General features: G+C 39.2%; 1 protein-coding gene across 5 annotated transcripts in view; it reads right to left on the bottom strand.

The window, feature by feature from the left end:
• Positions 1-9,577: 9,577 nt before the first annotated feature.
• Positions 9,578-14,741, bottom strand: part of LOC137265478 (complexin-like) — a 197,437-nt gene continuing 192,273 nt past the window's right edge. For all 5 annotated transcript variants that reach the window (XM_067800885.1, XM_067800883.1, XM_067800886.1 and 2 more), the window contains one exon: positions 9,578-12,623. The gene's annotated coding sequence lies outside the window, so the exon portion shown is untranslated. The remainder of the gene's footprint in view (positions 12,624-14,741) is intronic.

The following is a 14,741-nucleotide window of genomic DNA, read 5'->3' as shown; positions in this document are numbered from 1 at the left end:
TATGTGTGTTTAATTCAGATAATTCATGCTACCCTTGATTAATCAATGTTTAAAATATGAGCACATATAATATGCGAGATGAACATATTGTATCTCATTGTACGTAAATTGTGTTGTATGAATCATGCGGATGTACATATATCATACCTGTTGCATCGTTGTTATTCAGTTAAAGCCATGTTCGGCTATATTGCATTAAAGTAAAGTTAATAATAGTTACTTTCTTCCTAAATGTGAAAGTTGATGCAAGACTATTTACCGTGTACATTAAAATGCAATATACGGGTTTCCATTGTATTCTGTTAGATTATATGTTTACGCTCTTCATTAGCATTAAATATTATGTAAGATTATATAAGTAATTGAGAAGAATTGTACGTTATCTAATGTATTTTCAATGCATTTTTCTCAATTCTCATGTGTAGTTTTGTTTCCACATAAAGTGCGATCGGCTCTATGTAATCGTTGCGACTGTTTATTGTACAATACATTGTCAGTAAGGTTTATGCAATTCTTTGTTCATGGTTCTCAAAATATATTAATTGCTCAAGGTTGTAATTGGTCTGATGTTTTATTATGAAATGTGAAACTGATGAGAGACACCGAATACAGACTGACCACTAATATATGCTTCTCGTGGTTAATGTAAGGAGTTCTGAAAGAGGCTAAGTCTCCGATAACAAATTTTAGATACTATAAATACCCAGGACCACACATAAACCTTAAAATGCCATTAACGCGATATCTTGGATAGAAGAGAGTCTAGACACTAGTAACTGGGGCAACACTCAGAAACCATCGGCAGAAGCTCACGGGCTAAGAGTCAAGGTCATTGTTGACCAGTCCGCACGGTCCTGTTTCCGTCCATCAGTCACTGTTATCACCTGTCCTCTGGCTGTCATCAGACTGCAGCAACTTAGACGACACCTGCAGCTATGTCGACAACAACAACATCAACATGAAAAATAACTGCCAACACGAGTATTCCAAGTATGCCATATGTGAAACTTGAGGACGCAGTTAACATCACGTAACTGGGCCGGTACTGGTATCGTTCTGGCCTGTACCATTGGTACTGACATAATGTACGACAGTATAGAGCAGACACTGACTGGTCCAATTATTGGTTTCCGCCAGTGACGCGTTAGAGACAAAACTGAGCTCTTTGAACTGAACCACTCTCTCCTGCTAACTATTGACGTTTCAGGTAACAGCAGTCTGTATGTTCATTAAATGTCTACATTCACGAAGGTCTAACAACTATTGCGCTGGTTGAATCAGGTGCAGGTTTTGCTAGGTGTAACCGTCATATTGTTGTCCCCGTCCAACACCAGGTTGACGTTCATTTTCTTATCTCTGTGAATAAATGAAGAGTCATTCTTGAGCATTTGCCGGAACTGTCCATCACCCAGTTTTTTCATCAAACCAACCCTCCGGTTTTTCACCCCACATCATCCCATGTCATACATTCTACTCACACACGCTCATGCAATCGCAAGCAGTTTATACCACATCAGTTCAGTGCATCGTCATTATATCACCCCCAAGTCATCTCACCACCAACACATACTTCCCAGGTAGGTCGCCGCCAAACTCATGCAACTCACATGAACTTAAGGACATCTGAAGTCAAACCTAGAATTTTGTAGTAGTTCAAGGCATACCTCTCTTCCCAGTTCCTTAAAATATTTGGTTCAGTAGATCATGTTTTTACCAAGCCCGTTACAGTTACATAGTTTTTGTGTTTCGTAAGAGCTTAGATTTGCATATGTTACTGCACGACATTTTGCGTCTTCAGGTCATAATTGTGTTATTGGTTTCAATTGTTTTTGTTTCTCGATGGGGCTGCATGGAGTCTGATGATACTTTGCTACAGCCTGGCTTCGTTGGTCTGCATGGAGTCTGATGACACTTTGCTACAGCCTGGCTTCGTTGGTCTGCATGGAGTCTGATGACACTTTGCTACAGCCTGGCTTCGTTGGTCTGCATGGAGTCTGATGATACTTTGCTACAGCCTGGCTTCGTTGGTCTGCATGGTGTCTGATGATACTTTGCTACAGCCTGGCTTCGTTGGTCTGCATGGAGTCTGATGACACTTTGCTACAGCCTGGCTTCGTTGGTCTGCATGGAGTCTGATGACACTTTGCTACAGCCTGGCTTCGTTGGTCTGCATGGAGTCTGATGACACTTTGCTACAGCCTGGCTTCGTTGGTCTGCATGGAGTCTGATGATACTTTGCTACAGCCTGGCGTCGTTGGTCTGCATGGAGTCTGATGACACTTTGCTACAGCCTGGCTTCGTTGGTCTGCATGGAGTCTGATGACACTTTGCTACAGCCTGGCTTCGTTGGTCTGCATGGAGTCTGATGACACTTTGCTACAGCCTGGCTTCGTTGGTCTGCATGGAGTCTGATGACACTTTGCTACAGCATGGCTTCGTTGGTCTGCATGGAGTCTGATGATACTTTGCTACAGCCTGGCTTCGTTGGTCTGCATGGAGTCTGATGATACTTTGCTACAGCCTGGCTTCGTTGGTCTGCATGGAGTCTGATGATACTTTGCTACAGCCTGGCTTCGTTGGTCTGCATGGAGTCTGATGATACTTTGCTACAGCCTGGCTTCGTTGGTCTGCATGGAGTCTGATGACACTTTGCTACAGCCTGGCTTCGTTGGTCTGCATGGAGTCTGATGACACTTTGCCACAGCCTGGCTTCGTTGGTCTGCATGGAGTCTGATGAGACTTTGCTACAGCCTGGCTTCGTTGGTCTGCATGGAGTCTGATGACACTTTGCTACAGCCTGGCTTCGTTGGTCTGCATGGAGTCTGATGATACTTTGCTACAGCCTGGCTTCGTTGGTCTGCATGGAGTCTGATGACACTTTGCTACAGCCTGGCTTCGTTGGTCTGCATGGAGTCTGATGACACTTTGCTACAGCCTGGCTTCGTTGGTCTGCATGGAGTCTGATGACACTTTGCTACAGCCTGGCTTCGTTGGTCTGCATGGAGTCTGATGACACTTTGCTACAGCCTGGCTTCGTTGGTCTGCATGGAGTCTGATGATACTTTGCTACAGCCTGGCTTCGTTGGTCTGCATGGAGTCTGATGACACTTTGCTACAGCCTGGCTTCGTTGGTCTGCATGGTGTCTGATGATACTTTGCTACAGCCTGGCTTCGTTGGTCTGCATGGAGTCTGATGACACTTTGCTACAGCCTGGCTTCGTTGGTCTGCATGGAGTCTGATGATACTTTGCTACAGCCTGGCTTCGTTGGTCTGCATGGAGTCTGATGACACTTTGCTACAGCCTGGCTTCGTTGGTCTGCATGGAGTCTGATGACACTTTGCTACAGCCTGGCTTCGTTGGTCTGCATGGAGTCTGATGATACTTTGCTACAGCCTGGCTTCGTTGGTCTGCATGGAGTCTGATGACACTTTGCTACAGCCTGGCTTCGTTGGTCTGCATGGAGTCTGATGATACTTTGCTACAACTTGGCTTTGCTGACCGATCATTATACCGTCAAGTCCAACTCAACCTCGTAATTCTGGAATCATGTACCAACCTCCAAACTTCACTTCGCCACGGTTCCAAGTATTCCAACAATGCGGTTATACAGAAACCGCAGTCAATTTCAAATGCATTAGAATGTTGTCATAACTGTGTTGCTCAACTCAATGCAAACTCGCCAACAAATCACGTTCATTCAAGTTCATTCCGTAGTCCGTCTGACCTTCCGTCTAAACATTATTTAGAACAGCACTATGAATGGTGTTAGAATACTTGCACATATATGCCCTTACCTAGGGCATTAGTTTTGCAAACATCCACAAACAACACTCTGTCCATATGTCATCTTCCACGAAAATCGATGATACTCGCCTAAAAACCATGATGCTATTCAGTCCACAGCACTGACAAACGTTCAGTCCATTCAGTCAGCCCCTGTAACACTAACATCTCTTTCAATCGAGAGTCCAAAGTTGGGTATTCATGATCTGTTCACACATGAATTGTCATCACATCTAATCCCTGCTGAGATTCTTACAACAGACTGCAAATCACATTGTAAGTCGTTTCTCTCAAGGGAACCCAAGCTTCACGATATTCTGCAGACAGCTCCAACTAATATTATACTAATACTATATTCATCGTGCTAAATACAATTTGAAAATTTATGTCACAGTAAAATGTCCATTGTCCTCTATGACCCAGCCACATCAACTGCACAAAGTCCACAAAGCCTTACCCATCAATCACATTTTAAGATATTCCAGATAACATTGCAATCGCACAAAATCATCGAAACTGAATAAAACATCCTGCTTCGGTGATGACATATTACTCCAGGGACCCTTACGTATTCCTGTCCACTTTACGACTACGCCAGCGTGTACTCTTGTCCTGTTTCGAAGTGACAAATCTATAAAAGCTGTTTGTGGTTTTCGTTATTTTTTTTTTAAACCTTAGCCTCCCCAGGTAAAATTATAGATGACTCTCATGTTCTCGTCTACAGGATTACCTTTCCGAGGCTTGCTTGTATAGACAGCTATCAGTTTGTTCCTTCTTGTGTTCTAGAAATCACATGTTAGTACACTTGATCAACTGAAGCATTCTCCTATCCATCAGCCTATTCGTCCCGTGACAATTCTTTAGGTAAAACTTGCCCCTGTCAATCTAGCTTCATCATTACTTGGATTCATCTACTCTCTCAACAACGGCTAGAGCTACAACATTTCAGGAAGCTCTTAATTCTTCTATTCCATAACATATATTCAGATTCTATGTATAAGTGATATTAAGGCCCATCCTTGTCTGAAAAATATTCTATTTTGCCATTATTCAAAATGCTACCAATGGTATAACATTTGTTTTAATCCTTTCAACTTCGTTCCCATTCTGTCGCGTTTGTGTTGGACACCCGTGCTGCGCCTGTTGAAACTATGGTACCTCTTGATTTCAGTTATATGGCTTCAGGTGTTCCTAGTGGAGGTGTATCTGGCCTTGTGCTGAGGGGATATGGCTGACTTTCAGGTGTCCATAATTTTAGGTCTACACACTGTAGCCACTGTTGCTTCTATCGTGTTCCTACCATATATCCGATCCTTCACTGCTCAGAATGGTCTCTTGCAAGAGGTGACTACAGGTCCTGACTGCGTCACTGTCCAAGCCACGTCCTTGACTCTTTGCTCATCATGACATTCAGCCACCTTACACAGTTGACAACCTTGGAAACCCTGTCTATTTATTACCTATACTCTCTGTTGACTGGCCAGGAATTACCATGATTTCATACGTTGAACACCTCCAGTTACAACTGAATACCCGAGATCTCCTAATTGTCTACTCATACTAACTGCGGCTTGTTTAAGCAATAAGTAGCGCAACACCGGGCTCTACCCCAGTATAGGGTCTCAGTCCATCTCTCGCACTGCAACTTCTACACAAGACAGAGCGGGCTCGTGCCAGACCCTTGGAAACCCCGCACCATTTACTGGTGGTAAAGGCATTTTTTCATTTGGTTCAAGCCTGACCTGACATTTGATCGTATATAAAAAAAACATCTCTTTTTGTCCAGCGTGATCGGAAAAATACTGTACATCACTGATCGGTGAGTCGTCCCTTTGCTTCTCTTCTTGACAGTATTAACGAAAGCTGAATCGGTTCTGTCTGTCATGAAGAATGGGTTCTGCGCTTGCCATCAAACTAAATGGCAGTGATCACGCGAAACAATTAGCAAATACACATATCTCTATCGATTGCTCGCTACGGTCGTTTTTCTTTACTTCCACATTACCGTAGTGGAATTAAAAACGAATTCGAGACTACGTTTCTAGAAGCAGCAACGTTACAGACTTGTTGCTATGGCAATCTTCCATCCAGACAATGCGAAACAAAGTCTAACGAAACTTCCTTCACAACAAAAACGGAATATTTCCATGGAACACCGGATCGAACCATTATCTAACCTAGAAAATATAAGATGAGACAGTGAACTAAAAGTATCCAGTAGGAGTAATTGTCCTTATACTGGGAAAACAAATAGAGGGACACAGGAAAATTCTAGCATTCTTTTCCAGTTTTCGTCACCAGTTATGAATATATATATATATATATATATATATATATATATATAAATTGGACAAAGTAACACAACGGTATGTGTTATTGAAAACTAATTTTTTACAGACCAACTGACCACGTTCCTCAATGTTAAACCTGTTAAGGGTCACAGAGATAACGAGCATCGTACTTGATCCGTGGCCAGTATCTCTGAAGCTAACAGAACCAAGGTGCAATGCATGTATCTGTCTTTACGGCTGTTTGTAGTTCACGCTGGTCAAATCACGTGCGCGCCACGTCCATCTAAATGACATAATCTCAAGTTCACAATAACAACATTATCGTAAGTTTTATCTGTAAACGCGAGTATCTGCAATAGCTAGAATAGGTATATAATACAGATGAATACAGATGACAGTCACAAATCAGGGTGTGGCTGTGTAGTAAATTCACTGAAGTATTTAACTTTACTTTCTTCTAGTTCGAAATATGTTAACCTTTGCAATTCTGTATTAACCATAATCTACAGTAGATGTCAACCGTTAGCTCTATGTGGAACGAGCCGTCGTTAAATGTATTACTCAGTCACTTAATGATTAAGTCTACGTTATTTGGTGTGCATATTGTAGATTGTGTAAAGGGCGTCTCATATTTTATCTATTGTATTATGTTGTAAATACTATGCTGTTTTGCAACTGTTTACAATGAAGATTGTATTAACGTCCGCTAGCTTGATGTGTAGAGTATTTAATGACATTACGCTGTATACCTTAGAATGTGTATTGTGATTAATGTATCATGTATAACGAATCTACATACGATGTTTATGTTCTTTGAAAGCTGATTCATGACTATAATTGTAACATAATATTATTGATTGATCGTGTAAAAAATATCCTTGACTGTTGTGTAATGAACTGCTTGTTTGTCAGGTGTTGTGTTGTGTTGTGTGTGTGATGGTATAGTGATACCTCTTGCCAAGCGAGCTAATTCCCCGAACTCACGATTTAATAAATAGCCCTGTGGGAGGACATTTGAGAATACATAACGCAACACTGCCATGACGAGGGGTTCCCTTATATGTTTCCCCTGGTATATTACTGTAATAATACTTCGCACTGTTATATATGAGTGTAGAGAAACCCTGGTCGGAAAAATGGAAAAGAGATGGGAACATTGACTCCGTGATGACCGAGTTGGAGATGGTGTCAGTTGATACTCAAAGAGAATGTCACGCCATCAAATGAACATTACCCTCTCCACTCTATAAACCAGACCCGGGGTATGGTGAACGATTCAACCTGCTGGAGAATACAGTTTACACTGGTTCTACAACCCATTCTTGTCTTTAGAGACGGCTAATGGTTGGTCATGCTGGTCGACTTGGTGTACACATTTCATCGTATACCAACTGCGTAGATCAATGCTCGTGATGTTGATCACTGGATTGTCAGGTCCAGACTGGAATATTAGTAGACGCCGTCATATAGGTGTAATATTGCTGAGTGCACTGCAAAACTAACAAAACAAACCCTCTGACATGGTAGCCTGTAGCCTCAGCAAAATGAGGATTTCAACAAATTATTTTCTACGCGTAGCTAGATGATGTTCTGCACCATCGCCAGGCCCTCCTAAGTAACTGAAGGAATTACAACAAATTTGAAGGAATTGCATCTCAAATGTAAACAAACGCAGCCCACTCGCGAAACAGTTGCAGCCATATCGGCAATTTAGCGGTAATAACTGAAACACATCGGCCCTTTTGGAAGCAATGTCGGTAATACTTGAAACACACTCGACCGTCTTCAGAGATATTTCGGCTCACATCCGTGATTATTTTGTCGGTCGCCAGCGGAAACTCACGCAGCAAAACATGGCGTCGTTCGAAGAAGCACCCGTCTCGGTGAGTTATGTTTTTAGTTCCTACTATTACATTTTTATACTTATCCATCTTTGACCACCCTTGTTGAATGCGTTTAGGAATGAGGTGTTGTTGGGGCTATAGCTTATTTTTTTTAGAAAAAGACTGTCACTGCAGAAGAATATCACAAGTCATGCCCCTGGGGGGAGGGGGTGATCACTACCCCGATTCACCCATACGAATAACTTCATAATGAAGTGTACATCTTGAGTTATTCATCGCAACCACATACTCTGAACCCAATGGCGTTTCTATGAAGATTTTATGAATGCTTCACAACACAGACTCGTGCGTCAGTAATAACACACGAGACGATGACAAATGTGCTAACCCTCTGGGGAACAAATATCATCCTGGGCCTCCTTCCACAAAGTACTAATGTGATCGTAAGTCTCTAAGGTAACCTTTGGGCAATGTCAAACCGTGGGAGTTAAGGTTAACCTTAGTAAAGACAGCTTCGTAAAAAGGGCCCTGTTCTCTTACAGAAGTTCTGTAATCCAATCAAATACTGATTTTCGGGTCCGAGGGGATTCTGGGGTGGAACTGGTCCCCCAGCCTATCCTTGCTGTTACTGGGTCATTTCCATGACATCGTTGATTGTGTGACTGCGTACTCTGATCACATCACTGGTTTGTATGGTCAAAGCCAGATCTGTTTAGGCTGCCGTCGTTTTGCTGGGTATTGCTGAAACTTGAAGCCGCGGCCTTGTTAAGCTGCTTTCAGATGGTAGGCAGACTAGCTTTGACAGATCTTGTTGACATTGATCAGGATAACGAAACAATACGTATAATTGCTGTAGTGGATATAACCAGCAGAACAGGTCGTGTGATACCTTTTCGCCCTATTTGCAACTTTTCCCCACCTTTACACCAATAATGTCGGTACTGACCCATTTAATGGACTGCTAAGTGCGTGTCTTCGGCTTCTTGCTGTTCAAGCAAAGTGTGAGGGTGCCAGATAATGTTTCTACGATTCTACTCAAATCAGAGCTAATGGGAACCTACATCCTAGGTTGTTCCTAGAGGTAGTTATCGAGGGTTTCATTCAAAACGTTGCTTAATCCCCAAGCCAGGCTTTTAGTTGGTGTTTTCAGCCATAGATACTGGTATTTGTAACACTGTACATGCTACTTTAGGTCTTGCTGCCTCTGTGTATCCTTCAATGACTTCCTTACAATGTATCACACAGGTTCAGGCCTTCTTGGTGAAACATTGTTTTTCATTTGCTAGTTTAAAATGGCCACGTCTACTGGAAACAGTTTACATTTTACGGACTGTATTATCTCGCTTTCGGCAGTACACTCAAACTGTGCTGTGGTGTTCGTTTTCACATTATCACGGGAAAATCATTAAGTAAGTAATGAGGATGGCAAAAGTAAGCTTGAAAATAAAACTTTGTATCGGAATGTATTACAAATGAAGGTTTCATTGACAGACGGCTTTAGCAATGATGAGGACAAGGCATATATAACACAGTCTGCGATGTGGAACCTTTCGTCTTGAACACAAACTATTGAGTCCATCTCGGCCACCAAGGTCGTCTTGGAAATGACAGCCACACTTCACCCACACCTCAAATGAAAGACAATACACCGGGAACATTCTATATTTATAACTTTATTTCTGGTCAACATTGTCTTGAACTAAGTAAAAGAAAATGCAACAATAACTCTGTACATGCCACAATATGTCTAACACAGCCATGTTGGTCTCAAGTTGTTGACGAGATAAAAGCTGGCATCTCCCACTGGCCTGCCAAACTGCCACAACTGACCCTCCAAGTGAGGGCACTTCAATATTCAACAGAACATCCTTTGACATATCAACAGTTTCAGCTGAGACTACTTCCGGTGACCTTAAGAACATATCTATGATTCATTTGTCTCCATGAACTTTATTAGGACATATTTTGAATTTATAGTCAATGATTTTAGGTACATCATAACAAAAACACATTACTTACTAAAGCATACTGAGAGATATGCATTGTAATGTCTTAATGCACAGTCTTCAAATTAGTTGACATTAATTTTTACATTTTACAGAATAAACTTCGAGAAAGACAAAAATGCGAAGGTAAGGGTCGTAGGCAGGCAGGTCAGTCCAGTGAGAGAACATCCTCAATATGATGCTATACTAATACATGTGAAGTACGCTGTTTCATGGCAACTCACAATACAGAGTCCATGGCGTACATATCAGACCTGGTACATTAAGTAGAAATATCACAAGAAAAACACTGCAGATGGTTTGTTGGAAGGGCCGTGATGTCAACAATCTGACCCCTCAAAAAACAGGTGTCCTCCCCAAACGGTCTGGAATTGGTTTTCTTGAACCCTTCTTAGGTGATCATTGGTATCACCATTCTAATCATGACCATCACAACAACATCTGCACCATCGCTATACAGCGCCGATGATGTTAAATATTCTACATATGAGAAGCAAATGTTGTACCCTTGGCAAGATTCGAATGAAGCTAAATATTTAAACATGGTTAGGATAAAACTGAAATCATACCTAGTTTAAAGAACACTGTAAATCCTGCCTTCTTTGTTAACTCCTCAAGTTCAGGCAATAGGCAAATCTCTTTAACACTCATTCTCAAAATGATCTGGCATCGTGGAATTCATCACTGATCATATGATACAAATGTATCACCATTCTTGTTGACGAACTATCCAATAGTTCACAGGACTTTCCGTATATTTTTTTAAACATTAAATGAACCCTTTTGATGAACATATGTATTAAGAGTATTTTCTGAGTTCATTGAAATTTTACTTGAAGTCAATGATTCAATATTGAATGTGATGACTAAACTTTGTAGGTAAAGATTTCCTGCTCATCTGAAAGAGTTCATAACCTGTAAGTAGATGGAAGATGAACAAATGTGTACATCTGATAAATACAAGTGATAAAGATGGTGCCTATTGCTAGTCTACAAGCTGAAGAAATCTTCAGTATAGCAGAACTTGATGTCAACTTACCTGTTCCATTATCGCTATGGAAACATCACGCTGTATCTTGGATAAGTCATACAAAGAAGGAAAAACATTCTTATGTTCATGTGATTGCACCGTTTGATATGATTGACAGGATGAGGGCATTCTCAGTAACACATATCAAAACAAGTTCAACGCATCCTGGTGGTATAGTACATAGGCAGTCTTTGTGTAAAATGGTAACTAAAGGGAGATAACTGGAATTTGTGACATGACCATATGTGTAAGTGCTTCAGGGACCTAGTGTGTTGAGATCATTTTATTTTGAAAAATGTGTTTGAAATATGAACAACTTTCATTTGATGCATTTAAGTAAATAACTGATAAAACAGATAAAAGGATGACAATTGGTGAAACAATTATAAATAAAATTGAGCCAGTTAAAACAATTTAGAATAAAATGAAATTAAACAATAAAACAGATGGAAGATATGAGATAATGACTAAATATGTGCTTGGAATTATGTGTAGAAATATATACATACAATAAAAAGAAAAAACAAATGAAAGTACTTCTTTGTAAAAAATAGCATAACAAGAACTAAACAACTTCTTGACCTGAACACGTTATTGCAGATTTCTGTCATAATACAAATGTATAACATGGCAAATGTCATGGAAAATGTCATGAAGCAATAACAAAACCGAGATCATAGGAATTTTCACCAATCACAGAGATTAGGTATAGATAAATTTCAATGGAATGTTCACTTTCAGCTTAAGATAAGAATTCTCTACACATTTACCTGTATAAAGATTACATTTACATTGTGATCTGTATTCAAGTCTGAGGTGTAAGTTCTCTGTGTCACGTTGATCCTTTAGACCTTATCATCCTGTGATTCTCTGGTACTCTATGCACCTCTTAGGTCACAACTATGGATGAAGAGTTATCATATTTCTAGTCATTTTGGTCAGATCTAACTTGATTACTGTTGTTATCCGTAACATGAAAAATCAAAATCCTAAAAAAGAATGCATCGCAAAATATTGCCAATTAATTCCTTGATGAACGAGGTAGCTGAAAATGTGTTACAGATCTAACTTACATTTTTCAAGGATGCAAAATTCTAAATTCTTTGTCCAAATAAGAAACCATAAAGCAAGGTAAAATATGTCCGTGTTTATGAAAAAATAATAATCTAAATTGTGACCATGAATTACACAAGATTTGAAAAAGATACATTAGTTTCAGATAATGACAGTTAACTGATTCTCAAAAGAATGAAAGAAAAAAAAATATGAACTTATAAAAGTGACTTAATAAACTTCAACATAGCAGCCTGTGAAATGATTGCCCAACTCGTCACAATCACAACCATGAAGATTGTGATCAATCCTTCCATGAGAGGTATGTCACAACTCAAGCAATATATGCTGTCAATAAACGCTGGTGAAACAAAGGCAACATAAATGGTCTATCCTTCATCGTCTATCCATGCTGACCTGTCTCCATCCTGATTGGACAAAGCAAAACATGATATGCTGCCAATCTTGTTTCCATCACTAGCCAATCAGAACTGACTGTCAGTCAGTATCCAAGCAACTGTTGCTACTAGATACTATACACCGTACCAACAGAATGTTAATGCTACATCTTCCAAATGCCTTCTCTTGCATAATGGGACTAAGGCTGACTAAACCTGTAAAGTTAAATGAAAAATCATAAGGACAATTGTTGTCATGGTAACAAGAAAATATATAGCACTATAGTAGGGATGTCAATGTGTATCATGATAAGGATTAACATGGTGCTAAAAATCTTGATCAATATAAATTTAAGAATATTGATACTAAAATGATAATTTATGGCTACAAAAATGTTTACTTTTTTTCAGGATGGCCATGGTTAAGATGGACAATGGAAAAGAAATTGGACAATTCAATTTCAAACATTTAATAGATGAAACTAGTTTATATTTAGCATTAACTTCACTGAATATCATGATACTTAAGGGCTGATGTATTGTTACTGCACTTTTCGTATCAATGACATCCCTGCATTGTAACAATCATTGTGGAAGAAAACCATAGGTCAAGCAATGGAGTTTTATAACATGTGAGATGAACTGGTGTAATCATATAAACATAGAAACATTTGGATACATCCATATTTTACAATATAGAAACAATACTGCTATTGACAAAACTGGTGAGTCCAAATTGACAGAACCTTAATTGACCATTAAGTGTTGTTTTTTTTTCAGGACAATAGTATTCTCACACAACAAATTTTCACTAACAGCTTGAAACACATTTTAGACATTTAGATAGATTCAACATTTCTGATATGAACTATTTAATAAATATTTGTGTATATACAAGAACAACAGATGTTCAAATTAAAGTGTAACTTCAGATACAACTTACATTTTTTAACACTGCATGGACAAAGAACAGTTACACGTTTAAGATTCAGATTTAAATTGCAATTAATTTACAAAAATATATACATTCATGTTAGATCTCATATTTCTCAATCAGTCTTGGGGATAGTAACATGCGATGGAAATTAATACAACAACAATACTTCATGGGCTAGTAAACACTAAATCCAGTCAACCATTAGTACCAGTTATGGACAGTTATGTTGGGGTTTCCTATCAGTCAATGAAATGAGTCATTGTACATCTCATGGAGCAAGACATACTCCTTGCAGGAACATTTTGCATCCAGTTCCATTGCTTGACATTGATGCGGCAGGTAGAGGTGATGTTTGCAAAGCAAGAGGAATTACAGATAGCTACTATACACAAAAGGTTTGATTTACTTGCTTGGGTCAGGCAATCATTTGAGTTCTTGTTAAATTTAATACCGTATCATATCTCATCTAGTTCATTTATACCAAAAGAAACATGAATATTTTTTATGCTATTTTGACAGTATTGTGTGCTATGTCTTCAATTCCGAAATATATCACCCCAAAATATTCATGTCCACTTATTTTGTTCAGTATATGTTCGTGGTTGATGGAGGAACAAGGTGTTGTAAGACCATGAAGTATTGTAAATGAAATAAATAATGCTTGTCTATATACTACACATACATATGTACTGCTTGTTGGAGCTACCTAGACTTTGGCACAGTCACTAATCTATATACTGAACACTGAGCAATGAACATATTCAGAACGACACGTCAGTATATGTTCCTGATTGCATGGAGAAAAGCAACATTGAATTCAAATATAATAACTATTGGTAAATAATTTCTGAATGATTTACATGAATGAATAACTAATGGTATCAATGTTATTCATGTTTCAAATCTCCAGTTTATTGACAATAAAAAGTAGTGTTATTGTATGGTCAGTGGTAGGTTTAATGTTATACACTTTTAAGGACTGACACATTAAATGATACATGAACATGTCACTGTATGTAGTAGGGGAAAGAAGGCAACCAAAGCTAACCACAACACTATTTATTCTCTACATCTCTATGTCTATTTACATAATTCCTGCATAAATATTTTTGCATTTGGAAACAATTCATAAAGTAATACCTACATCTAAACCCTGCCATAAAACGAACATATCCACAACAAAACACCTAAAACATATTTGGCTGTGATTCTGTTTGATTGGACATTTGCTTAAATGCTGTCAACTTGAAGTGTTGTCATGACAACCTAACGTATTGGAAGCATATTTATATGGAGGTCAGTTGTTAAATTACTGAACAGAGCGCTGTTCCACAATCTTAAAGTGACCGTAACTTCTGTAATTTAACATTGGCTTGGGACTGTTTAGCACAAAGATG

The sequence above is a fragment of the Haliotis asinina genome, chromosome 15, assembly GCF_037392515.1.
Source record: "Haliotis asinina isolate JCU_RB_2024 chromosome 15, JCU_Hal_asi_v2, whole genome shotgun sequence".
Lineage (NCBI taxonomy): Eukaryota > Metazoa > Mollusca > Gastropoda > Lepetellida > Haliotidae > Haliotis > Haliotis asinina.
This window is presented reverse-complemented; position numbering and strand designations above follow the sequence as displayed.